Below are 13,314 nucleotides of genomic sequence, written 5' to 3' on the forward strand. Positions count from 1 at the left end.
TTTCTTTTTTTCTTCTTTTATCCTCCTCTTCTTTCTTTCTTCTCTTCTTCTTCTTCATCATCCTTTTCTTCTTCTTCTTCTTCTTCTTCTTCTTCTTCTTCTTCTTCTTCTTCTTCTTCTTCTTCTTCTTCTTCTTCTTCTTCTTCTTCTTCTTCTTCTTCTTCTTCTTCTTCTCCTCCTCCTCCTCCTCCTCCTCCTCCTCCTCCTTCTCCTCCTCCTCTTCTTCCTCTTCCTCTTCCTCCTCCAATATTCATACGAAAGACCTCAGTAGCAATTCCTAACTTTTCTTCTTTCTTTCATGCTTGTTTCTTATACTCCTCCTTCTATTCCTCCTCCTCCTCCTCCTCCTCCTCCTCCTCCTCCTCCTCCTCCTCCTCCTCCTCCTCCTCTTCCTCTTCCTTCACATCAATATTCAGCGATGGAGAAAGTGAGTATAGGTCTTTGTTTGCAGTTCCACTTTTTTTTTGTACCTCTTTAATGGTGTGTGTGTGTGTGTGTGTGTGTGTGTGTGTGTGTGTGTGTGTGTGTGTGTGTGTGTGTGTGTGTGTGTGTGTGTGTGTGTGTGTGACAGTGTGCACCCTTTGGCCACATGTTAAGCATCAGGATTCTTGTGTTTGATGGACGTGTACTTATGATGTGTTGATTCTCTCTCTCTCTCTCTCTCTCTCTCTCTCTCTCTCTCTCTCTCTCTCTCTCTCTCTCTCTCTCTCTCTCTCTCTCTCTCTCTCTCTCTCTCTCTCTCTCTCTCTCTCTCTCTCTCTCTCTCTCTCTCTCTCTCTCTCTCTCTCTCTCTCTCTCTCTCTCTCTCTCTGTGTGTGTGTGTGTGTGTGTGTGTGTGTGTGTGTGTGTGTGTGTGTGTGTGTGTGTGTGTGTGTGTGTGTTTTGTTTGTTCTTTTATTCATATTTCTTTCTTTCTTTTTTTTTTTCAGATCTAATGCATGTTATTTTATGTATTATTTTTACCTTTAGTACTACAACAACAGTACTACTACTACTACTACTACTACTACTACTACTACTACTACTACACCTGCGATATTACCTTTACTGCCACTAACATCGCCACCACCATCACCATGACCACCCCCGCTTCGCTCCTATTATTCTGATCGCGGTCGTCATCGTCACCCTGGCCATCATCAGCCACTGCCTGCCTTGTTTTGCATTAACCTTGAGCAGAGAAGATAAATGTGCAGTCCAAGTATCTGTCTGTTCTAAATCAGCGTCTTCTTTGTCTTCCCTCCAGAGAGAGAGAGAGAGAGAGAGAGAGAGAGAGAGAGAAGCGGGGTATCTGGGTTCAGTTTATATTTTTAACATTGTCTCAGTTCATTTATTATATTTGTATTATATTAAATTATCTCTCTCTCTCTCTCTCTCTCTCTCTCTCTCTCTCTCTCTCTCTCTCTCTCTCTCTCTCTCTCTCTCTCTCTCTCTCTCTCTCGTGTTCGTCCAAGCACTAATCATTTACGGCCTATTTACTTTACATATCAGATCTCTTCTATCTTTTCTTTTAATGTCATTCGTCTTTGCTGGCTTGATTTACCTCGTCATTTTTTTTTTTTTTTTTGTCTCCTGAGTCACTCGTATCGCCGCCACCCACAAAGATTCATGACGTCTTATTTCCTTCAAAAAGAGATATACATGAAGCTTTTATTGGGATATCTGGTTTTCTCTATAGTTCTGACTTTTTTTCCCCTTTTTTCCAATTGCTCGTCACATTGGTGGTCTGCGGGGTTAACGAAAGGGGTGTAAGAGTCTTTATGGTGTTTATAGTGAATAGTTTTCGTGAGGATTTTTTTCTCTCGCTGTTTGTCACTATTTTTGTTTAAGGAAGGAGGGTTTGGGGAGGTGCTTATTTTCTTTTGTTCTCTTTTTTTTTCTTATCTAATTTCTTCACTTTCCTTTTCTTATTAAATTTATAACTTTTTGCTATGTTTCAGAGAGAGAGAGAGAGAGAGATCATCGTTCCTACTCTCCTACATGTTTACTTTCTTTTCTTTTTTTTTATCTTAATTTAAGTGAAGTTATTTTGGCGTGATAATCCTAGAGTTTATAATCTTAATTTTTCAATATAATATTCTAAAAAGTTATCTCACTTATTTTTTTTTAATATTGTTGTATTAGCATTAAACCAGCGAACAAGGAAGTAAAAGTAGTGGTAGCAGCAGTAGTAGTAGTAGTAGTGTTAGTAGTAGTAGTAGTAGTAGTAGTAGTAGTAGTAGTAGCACTAGTAGTAATAGTGTTGGTGGTAGTAATAGTTGTAGTGGTGATGGTGGTGGTGTAATTATAATAGCCTATGAGTAGGAAGAGACGTGGCAGAATTAAGAGGACGAGGAGGAACAAATGCAGGAGAATGAGCAGTATTAGTGGTAGTAGTAGAAGTAGTAAGCCTGACCTACTAAATATAAGTGTAAATCCCATAATTAATCTTCCTATCTGCGGCACATTGAAGGAGGATCTAGGCGCTCTTAAGTAGGGTCTGCTGGCCTAATCTGCCTTTCACTTGCATTATTCTCCTGAGCGGATTTGCATCACCTACTGGTTCTCTTATGGCGTTTTTAAAATATACTTTGTTCTACTTCCTGGTCCCTCTAACAGCATGCCTCTTCCCGCTCTCTCAGGCAGCCTCGGCTACACATTGATTGGTATGCGTTCTCCTGCCTATTATCTGATCTTCCGATGGTGAAAGTAGATAAGTGGAGATGGAAGACTGAGAGAGCGAGAACAGTTTAGAGGGATGGCTGGTTTGAGGCATGAATAAGTGATGGGTGTTACTACTTGCTCGCAATATTTCTGCATTTCACTCTTGTGATTTGCGATATTGTTCTCGTTTTCGTTGTTGGTGTGTTTCTATTATTGCTTTTGCTTTCACTGTATACTTGAAGTCATATAACTCAAAGGTTGATAATTCCTGCACAGTTTCTGAGAGTTGTTCCTTGCTTGTATTTTTTGTTTGTTATATTTATCTAATCTTCGTTATTTTTCGTATTTTTCAACTGTCATGATAAATCTTTACTTATTTTATTTTCAAGACTGATTCCTTGGCAGTTTTCAATACTATTCAATCGATATTTGGAATACTTTGATGTTATATTTCTTAGGAATACTTGACATGCTACAAAAATTTTTCGTGTACATGTCTTTCCTCCCGCTCTGATGCCTGAGAGACTGCTATATACCTGCACATCACCCTTTGACGCGGCCACGCTGAGGCAGACCGGCAGCCACAGCGGCACGCCCTTGCATCTCAACAAGTAAACAAAAATTATCGTTGAGTTAAACTGGCATAAATTTACCTGAACCCTACCAAGCCATCATCCTTTGTTCTGATAAACCTTGCAGCACCGGACGACTCTGCTCCTCATACTGCCTGCAATCGGCAGTCTTCAAAGGGGAATAGCAGACACGACCACCAGCAAAAGAGAGAGAGAGAGAGAGAGAGAGAGAGAGAGAGAGAGAGAGAGAGAGAGAGAGAGAGACAGACAGACAGACAGACAGACAGACAGACAGACAGACAGACAGAGTACACGTGAGTAGACGCAGTAAAGGCTTCAATGCATTCATAACTAGTATGAAACGTGAATATTTAATTTATTCGGAGTTATAAATAATGTTCCTTTAAACTTACAGTGTGAGCTGACACAGCTTGAATTAGCACGGGTTGCTTTATGAGAGATGAAAGGGTAAGAGGAAGCTAAAATTAGTGATTATGGATGATGGGAGACAAAGGAGAAAATGTAAAATTTTCAGTGTGTTTATCCCATTCACATATTTCAGCGCCTCTGTAGTATTCAGTTTTCTGAAGTCGGTGTAATAGAATTAGACGTTACAACATTACATATGATTTTCTCCATAATTTCAATCTCAAGTATTGTCACGTAAAATTCTACTTTAATATTTTTATATTATTCCAATTCCTAGTCTTGTTTTCTCTTTGATGACTCAAAATTGATTAAAATGTTACCAAACCATAAAACGCCCCAGAAATCTTTCCGTTAATGTCCACTAGTGCCTGTTGCAAGAAGCCCTAGCAAAGAACGAACATTTTGTAGAATAAATGTCCCTGTGAATATTTACGCACACACGACACCGTAGTGAGAAATCTGTTTTCACCAAACTCATGACAGAACTAAACGAAAGTGTCCTTGACTCAAATCAATAGTTACCTAATATGATCGTTAGTGTTTTCTTTTCTTCTATTGTTTTTACACGCGGCAGGCCAAGGGCTACAACTTCAGCATGAAAAAAATATTGCCCTGGTGATCCTCTCCTCCAAATAGGGAAGAAGGTAAAGGAATGATGAGTTGTTATTGCTGTCTAATCATGTGTTTGCTGATAGCCGAAGTATAAATTCTTATTATCAGTTTAGCTTGCTGTGACCATAATCCTGCACCGCTTCTTGCGTGTCTGTGAAGTGATCTGCTACTGTCTCTGTGTTTTATTTTTCTTTCTCTGATTGGCTGACTGACTCTCTCTCTCTCTCTCTCTCTCTCTCTCTCTCTCTCTCTCTCTCTCTCTCTCTCTCTCTCTCTCTCTCTCTCTCTCTCTCTCTCTCAGAAATTATGAATTCAAACATAATTGTTTACAAAAAAAATTATAATGACCTCAGTACATTTATCGCCCACACAAACTGTACCCTGCTCGTCTCATTCGTTTCCTGTACCGTTCTTCTCTCTCCATTAGCAACACTTTTCTCCCTCATTTCCCTCCCTTATCCTTACTTTTATTAGCATTTTTATCACATCTTTATCTTGTATATACCTTTAATTGTTACGTCACTCTTCTCTCCATCCCACACCTTTGTTCCTTTGTCATCCTCCTTCTCCTCCTCCTGCTCCTTTTCCTCCTCCTCCTCCTCCTCCTTCTATTCGTTCTCCACTTTTTTCAGTTCTGCACCCACTGCATCTCACTGCACTCTACCTACTCTTCCCTTCCCTCTCCTTCCCCTCAAAACGGACACAACCCACGCCCTTCTCCTTCTTTCTTTCAGTACCCTCTAATTACCTCACCTCCCTCTCCCCTCCTCCTATTCTCACGAAGCACACAGCACAATAAGCAATAAGTCATTTCTCCTCTTCAATCACCCTTGTGGCCCCATATTTCAGGGTTACGAATTAGATTTATCTGACTCTCCTCTTTAACAAGGTGGTTTCATACAATGCTTCCGGGTGCTTCATGTCCATGCGTCCCACGAGCGGTGTTTTGCTGTCTGCAATGATGCTGTTGGTAAGTTTGTGCCTTCTTTTTCCTTTGCTTTCTCATTGTTTGGTTAGTATTCGTTGTCGTTATGAATATTTTAGTGTTTTATTGCAGTGTGTTGTGGTTGTATAGTTGTTATTGTTTTTGGTGCTTCTTGTTTTTATTTTTGTTGTTGTTGCTGCTGTTGTTGTTGTCTTTGTTGGTGGTTGCCTTTTGTTATTGTTATTTTCTTTCATGTTGACAGTCGCTATTATGAAAGGAATGCTTTTCAACATACTGATATGTGAAGGAAAAAAAATCGTAATGATAATAGATGAAAGAATTCACACGAATTGTTTATATGTTTGTTATATAGCCTTGATATTTGTACGAGTAACTTGATAATGAAGTGAATTATTGCACCCTATAAAGAAAAGTGATGTGAATTTGGTGGTATAGCCAGATTAATTTAATTTTTTTTATATTTGTGGAACATGGGATAATTTCTGAGAAAAAAAATCGTTCTGCATTTCTCTTCACATGTACCCACCAGTCTTCCACTAACTGTATTCAGCACTAAGAGAATTTAAAGCTTAACTTCGTAGAACGTTATAATTGTTCTTACTTAAGTTCACTAGTTCTTCTGTAACGTGGGTTCCTTTATTTCTGCTTCTTCTCCTCTTGATTTGTTACTCACGAAAACAATGTGATAACGGCGAAGAAGCAAAACAAAAACAGAAAAAAAGTATGTAAGAGAAAAATAAAAAGTTATTAAGAAATGTGGAAAATGAAAAGCATGTTCTTCAACAATTTATTTCCTTCAGCCAGGCAACATTTTATACCTGCACTTTCAATCCATGCTTCTTGATGACTAAATGACACGCCACCGGTAGATTATTTTCTTTTCACCGCGGGAAGGAAGCGAATACCTCTAATGCTTGAAGTGTTAGGTCAGCAGTAACATTAGCAGCACTTCAGTCTCCCTTCATTAGCTTGCTCATTTTCCATCAACATTGATTTATTTTGTTATAACTTACTACCAACAGCCAAGTTATTTATCTGCTTTATGACTATGCTCTTTTATCACGAAAACCGAATGTTTAGATGTAATGGCTCAACAACGCCGTCACTCACTCACTAATCGCCGAACAACCTTTTATGTACAGGTAATATGTAAAGTGTGAAAATAATTAAGGAGCACACACACACACACACACACACACACACACACACACACACACACAGTTGAGAATGATGAAGACATTCTCTCCCTCTCTCACTCCCTTTGACTCCCTCTCATCCTCCTTGCCTCCACCTACAACTAAAACATGAAGAACCTTTTACGGGGTTACTGGAGGCAGCGGTGGTGGTGTGGTGGTGGTGATGGTGGTGGCGGGCTGTTAAAAGGTAATGGCTTCACTTAGGTGTGATTGGCTGTGGCCTCGGACATAGCTTAATTACGGCCAGTGAAACAAGGTGTTGCGGTGGTGTGGTTTCTTGACACTGCTTCTATTATTTATTCGTGTGTGTTTCACTGTTTGATCTGCTGCAGTCTCTGACGAGACAGCTAGACGTTACTCTACGGAACGAGCTCAGAGCTCATTATTTCCGATCTTCGGATAGGCCTGAGACCAGGCACACACCACACACCGGGACAACAAGGTCACAACTCCTCGATTTACATCCCGTACCTACTCACTGCTAGGTGAACAGGGGCTACACGTGAAAGGAGACACACCCAAATATTTCCACCCGACCGGGGAATCGAACCCCGGTCCTCTTGTTTGTGAAGCCAGCGCTCTAACCACTGAGCTACCAGGCGTGTGTGTGTGTGTGTGTGTGTGTGTGTGTGTGTGTGTGTGTACCTTTCATAATATTTTTTCTAAACCAAGTCTTCTTTTCCACTTTTTTTTATCAATTAGTCATTTTTTTCATTTTTTTTTTTATCAGTCTTCTTTCCTCACGTCTCTCAGTTCTCCTTCTCCTTTGCAGCACATCGCCAGGACGGAATCTCTCTTCACCTCCACCACCAAGGATACAAGGTAGATAAAATTATAAGAGTTTGAATTGTCTTTGAGAAATAGTTATACTCTGAACAGTAAGATGACATGCCATTTCAGCAATAGGACTTTGTGTGCAGTGGAAGTGAACAAAGAGATGAAGACCAGTTTAGATAATAGAGTGGTGATGAGAATGAAAAATCAAGCGACAAATCTAATTAAGCGTGCAATAGTACTACGAAACACTTATCCTATTAATGCGCTAGAATAAATCAATAAACATTCAAGATTAATACTTTCATGGACATCATCACTCAAGGGACATTTTTCGCATCATCATTTTTTTTTCTTCTTATTGATATCAACGTGCTTGAGATAATAGTAATAATGATAATAGAAAGTGGTGTTGCTGCTGCTGCTTCTGGTGCTGCTGCTGCTGTTGTTGTTGTTTTGGGTTTTGTTGTTGTTGTTGTTGTTGTTGTTGATGATGTTGCTTCTGCTGGTGTGTAATGAAGCGTGAGATTGAATAACATCTCTTCCCGACAATATTGAATTAAGTATATGATAAACACTGTTTGGCATTGTATAAATACTCCACAATTATCCACTGGCGAACACACACTGACACACACACACACACACACACACACACACACACACACACACACACACACACACACACACACACACACACACACACACACACACACACACACTCAAACCCAAACAAATACCTGCAGATAACAAGCACGGCGCACATTTGTCTTCATTTATCTGGACATTGACAAAAAACTCATTCGGGCAGCCTCTTCTGACAACATTTACAGACGCTCCCATCGCTGCTCTTACCTTCTGCACCTCTCCTGGTCAGTCCATACCTTTCCCTTTGTCCTTTTCCATTTTTCGCCGCTATCTGTTTCCCATTTTCCTTTCTCCAATATCTCTCCTTGTGTATTTCTTTATTATTTTCACTTCTTACCATCTTGCACGTCTCCCTTTGTGTTGCTGCCTGTGAGAAGAGGACAGGTCAGAAAGCGTCCGTGTTTGAATTCATTGAATAATCAGGATACGACCACCTGAGCTGCACCTTCTCTCCTGACGAGGTGATGCATAGCAAGCAGCTGAAGGGTCAGGAATATTCGAACAGCAGCCGCCGCACCAGCAAGAACATCAATAAAAACGATAATAATGTGAAAAGGTTGTAGGAGAAAGTGACTGGAGGAAGTGAGTGTTAAGTTGTGCTCTATGAAATCATTCGGCACTGAAATAAACTTTGATTGGATGTCGATGTAAGGGATTTGAAATGTGGATTAATCAAGTCTTTCGGTACCTAACGACTTTGAAGGGAGGAGTTGACAAAAGGTGGAATTAAAAAGTAAAGGAATGTTTGTTTTAGTGTCGGTGTCTGTGTGGTGGAGGCTTTGATAGCTAGATAGATGGATAGATAGACAGATAGACATATAGACTGAAAGTTTGATTGACACATGGATACCTCAAGACTGCATTTATTTTGCGCTATTCTCATGAGCCAGACGATACCGCACGGTGGAGGCAAAACATCCTTGCCTTAACGCAGCCACAAAACCGAGGCGCAAAAAGCTCAGGTAGCAAAAAACATGCCGATTGGTATTCCTGTGGCAGCCGGTAGGAGAGAGGGACAAGGCCGCACGCTGGTTGTTACGATAGCCGCTACACCAGCCTAGTTAGCCGCGGCATTAGTTAAGCTGTGAAAGCGAGGCATGTCGGCTAAACTGAGCTATATTTGTTTGGCGGCATCCACGTGAGACCAAGCTGTGACCGTGCCGCCGGGTCTGGGTGGGAGAGGAGAGCGGCGCGGCCAGTGAAGAAAGAAACAAAGAAAAAAAAGGAAGTATGTTGGTACATGTCATTTGCATGAATCCTCGCTTTAGTGAAGGTTGCCATTGTTATGTGTTCTCTGTAGACTAAACTGAACCACATGTTAGATAATTATAAAGGTTGCGCCACGGACTTCAGATTTTGTTGATGCTTTGAAAATATTCGCAGAAGATTGCCAGGAAAGGTTACGTGACTCATCAAACTAGACACTTCTAATAGAAAACGGAAGAGTTAGGAGATAAATGTATCTTTTAAGAACCTTACCTGTGATATATATCTATATTCATCTATATCTATCTGTCTATCTATATCTATCTATCTATCTGTATCTCTCTATCTGTCTATATCTATCTATCTATCTATATCTATCTATCTATCTGAGAGAGAGATAGATAGATAGATAGATAGATAGATAGATACATACATACATACATACATACATACATACATAGATATATACGTATTGTTGTATTATTCATCAAGCTTCGGAATCTCTGCAGTGATGCTTCCATCAGTACTATATTTAGTTTTTGCTTCCATCAATTTTTACACCCAGCGGTTTTCAGACCTCTCTCTCACTGATGAAGTTAGTGAACCTTATAATGTCTCTTTTTTTCTTCTCATGTTTTCAAACAACTGATTTTTTATTTCTAAGGAGAAGGCCTCATACGTATATGAAGTAGCAAGTGAGTAGACACTATTGATTACATTGAATTAAATGAAGCGTATACGAGACGCGCAATACATACTAATGCCTTGAGTAGTAATACCAAAAATATGCGAGGGATAGGAAAATAAAATTGTTATTTATGTGCATAGCTGGATGCTTATTTTACAGTATAATCGGCAATTTTCACTTCTTACCTTTGCGTTTAATAAATATTTAGCACCACCATTAAACCATCTAAAATATCAGCTGTCAGTGTCCTTGTGGCCGAGGATTAGCTTACAATTACTCACTTTTATTCTGTCCCTCTTGATTTATTGATGAGTCATTATTGTGGGGCGGGCGCGAGCGTCCTGCGGTGGTTAGCGTCTGCCCCGTGATGGACCTCTGGCCTGCAGCAGCAACGTGAGCCGTGGCGCGCGTCCCCTGCAGGGCCTGTCCTACGTGCTGCATTCCTGGACAGCCGCAAAAGTTGGGGCCGCCTCGCCCTGAGCTGAATCGCCCTCACCATCCGTGCCAGTGTGATATGCCCTTCAGCAGGAGGCTGAAAACTTCCCGTCCTTAAGTAATGCCAGTGATGGGCGTGGTTTAGGATGAAAGTGGCTTTATTCTCGTCGCTCCCTCGTGCACCAGGTACACTGGAAGATAAGAATGTGTTTAGATGATCCAAATGATGCGGGGCGTCTACGTATTTGAAAACTTAATAGTATTACGGTATGCCTCGTCCTATCTCAGTGTTTATTTCCATCTCCGAAGGCTTTAAGCATATGGAGGCCTGGAATATACTTAGATGTACGTACATAAGTGGGATTTTTCCCACTTTGAAATGGTAATGTGAAAAGTAAAATGCATATACAACATGATTATGAAAAGTGTGCTCTGAGTAGTTTGAGGTGGCTTGCTAATCTTTCTCAAAAGTATTAGCATCTGAGTTGTCAAGTGAGTTGCTGGCGCCTCTGCCCAGCCACAGTGAGCCGGAGAGATGGTGTTGGTCCCTGAACCTTAACCAAGTGCACAAGGCTTGCTTGGTTTATAAATGAGCTTGTTTATCCTCAGGGTCAAATCGCGAGAAATTTAAGATATCTTAAATATAGATAGCTATTCTTCCATAAAAGTTGTTTAATCAAACATCATATAAAAGCTGATGTAAAGATTTTAAAAGGCAATATTTACAAATGATAATATCACTTACAGTTACATATTTCAAAAGCTAGTCTATTTTACGTTTATCATTAGTTGTATCATAAGAAATTCTGATGGCTGATTAGTAATGTAAACAGATACTACACTAGCATGAGAAATAACGACTATAGTGTTGTACTGTCTATTTTATGTACGTCAAGGGAGGAAGGGTGACTGCAGACCAAACCGTCATACAGCGCAATGAATCAATGGCATCGATATTAATTCTTGTGTGTAGCTCTTTTTTGACATCTTCCTGTTTAGTATTTTTTTTTCCAAACCCTTAGCGCTTCACCACGAGGTATAAATAAGACGGCTGCTGTCATGATTCTTGCACCTCAACCAGTAATGTAATAATGTTTAGATGTTCCCATGTCTTCGAAACACAAACTCACACACACACACACACACACACACACACACACACACACACACACACACACACACACACACACACACACACACACACACACACACACACACACACACACACAAGGAAGTCAGTATATGGTGCTATGTCACAGTTAACATTATTGATCTCCTATATAATTTTTTTCTTGTGTGTGTGTGTGTGTGTGTGTGTGTGTGTTGTGATACTTGCTAAGTCATGAAGGTATAAGAAAAAATGCGATTTAATGCTGCACTTCAAAATTTACGCACATTTCATTCATCTATGTATGTTTTTTTATTTATTCATTTATTCACTTTTTTTTCAACCTCATTTCCCGAAAAGAAATTTTCCCATCTTTTATTGCGCTTTTCTCAGTTGTGTTTTATGTTTGGCAGCAGACGAAGCAGGACACAATGCTTCGTTACATGGATCCTTAACTGTTGTCTCTAAGGCGATCATTTGAATTGACTTTCATTTCTTTTTTCTTTGGGGGAAATTTTCTTCATCCATAATTTTTTTTCTTTTAGTTATTGTATGCATTTTTTTTGGGGGGGGCGGATGGGAAATGGGATTTTATTTACCGTTCAGCTTAACAATGATACATTAAAACAAGTGCATAAAATTAGACCAGTTAGTTTTCCCTTTGTAAATCTTGTGTTCATTTTAATTATCTTTTATCAAAGGTGGAAGTTACTACCTCAATGAACTTAATGAGTATTTATGGTTCCACACCAGCGAGAGACGTCCATCTGGCGAGCTTCCAATGGTATTGTTTATTTGCTTATTATAATGATTTTACTTTTATTTAGGAAGGTAAGGCACAACTTTGATATGTATATGTGAGATAAGAATGTGTATAATTTTTACTTGTTCTACATTATTTAATAAACGAAGCTTGCAATTCACTGAAATCCATGACTCTTTTCTTGGGTTTCATAATCTTAGATAATAGTTGCATAAGCAGCAGATAGATATATCTATAAACAGATGTACATATCATGGTTACATTCTGGGGTGTTTTGTGGAGCGTGGCATTTTTCTCTCAACAGAAAAAAAAGTTAATCAATTCTAAATTAAAGAAAAAGACACTCGTTTTTTAGGTGTCTGCCATAAGTATGACGTTACAAATTTGAATACAGAGCACCCACCCAATAAATCAGTTCGAAATAGCTTCCGTGGCATAAAACGATACCTTATCAGTAATCTCACTCAGTACTCGAGCCAATGAAAAACTCAGTAAGTGGTGAGGGGAAAAAATCTTAACTGGCTCTGTAGTGGTCCTGTCTCCGGGGGGGGCGGAGAGTGCCGGCAGAGGCTGCCCCGCACCCACCCGTGGCTGCGGCTGCGAATTAAAGATAGCGATCTAAACAGGCATCATGATCAAGATTCTCATTCATTACCGACACTACAGATTGCTCGATTTCACTCTGGGCTGCCATAACTCAGTCGCGCCGACCTTCGAGGAAATACTTGTTTACGAGGTAATATTCTACGGCTTGGTGCTCATTTGTTGGTAATTCATCTGGCGTAGGTAATGTTTTACACACCTGCTGCAACGTCCCTTGACTTACTGGCTGTGAAACTACCGCCAGATGAAGGACGGAATCGTTGCCTTCCCTCGCTCTGCTCCCTTCCTCCGCCGCCATCCCGGTGATCTGTTTCCGTGGATATTCCATCACGCCCCGAAATGTCTACACAGTTTCAGCCTCGCCCCATAAGGCTATGTATATGCTTATCCATGCTCGACAGAGAAAAAAGTAAGAAATTGTTGTCTTTATTTTGATAGTGTTGAACTAGACTATTTTGGGCAAACCAGTCTGTTGTCTTCATTCACTTACTTGAGGTATACTTCAGTGTGAATCTCTTATACTCAACGCACGTCAGCGTGTCTTTATGTATACATATTACCCGAAGCTAGCCTCACGTCATTATTTCCTATACATTATCACCTTGCCTTCTTTTCACAGTGACGTTTTCCATAGTTTCCAGTCTTTGTTAAAACTCGTCGTTAAAATTTGTATCTTCATCCCACAAATTGA

General features: G+C 40.0%; 1 long non-coding RNA gene across 1 annotated transcript in view; it reads left to right on the top strand.

The window, feature by feature from the left end:
• LOC123504299 overlaps positions 1 to 13,314 on the top strand; it is a 480,980-nt gene that overhangs the window by 438,810 nt on the left and 28,856 nt on the right. The window contains exon 2 of the long non-coding RNA XR_006674795.1: positions 7,171 to 7,220. This is a non-coding gene — a long non-coding RNA (uncharacterized LOC123504299). The remainder of the gene's footprint in view (positions 1 to 7,170; positions 7,221 to 13,314) is intronic.

This window comes from Portunus trituberculatus, chromosome 15 (genome assembly GCF_017591435.1).
Source record: "Portunus trituberculatus isolate SZX2019 chromosome 15, ASM1759143v1, whole genome shotgun sequence".
Lineage (NCBI taxonomy): Eukaryota > Metazoa > Arthropoda > Malacostraca > Decapoda > Portunidae > Portunus > Portunus trituberculatus.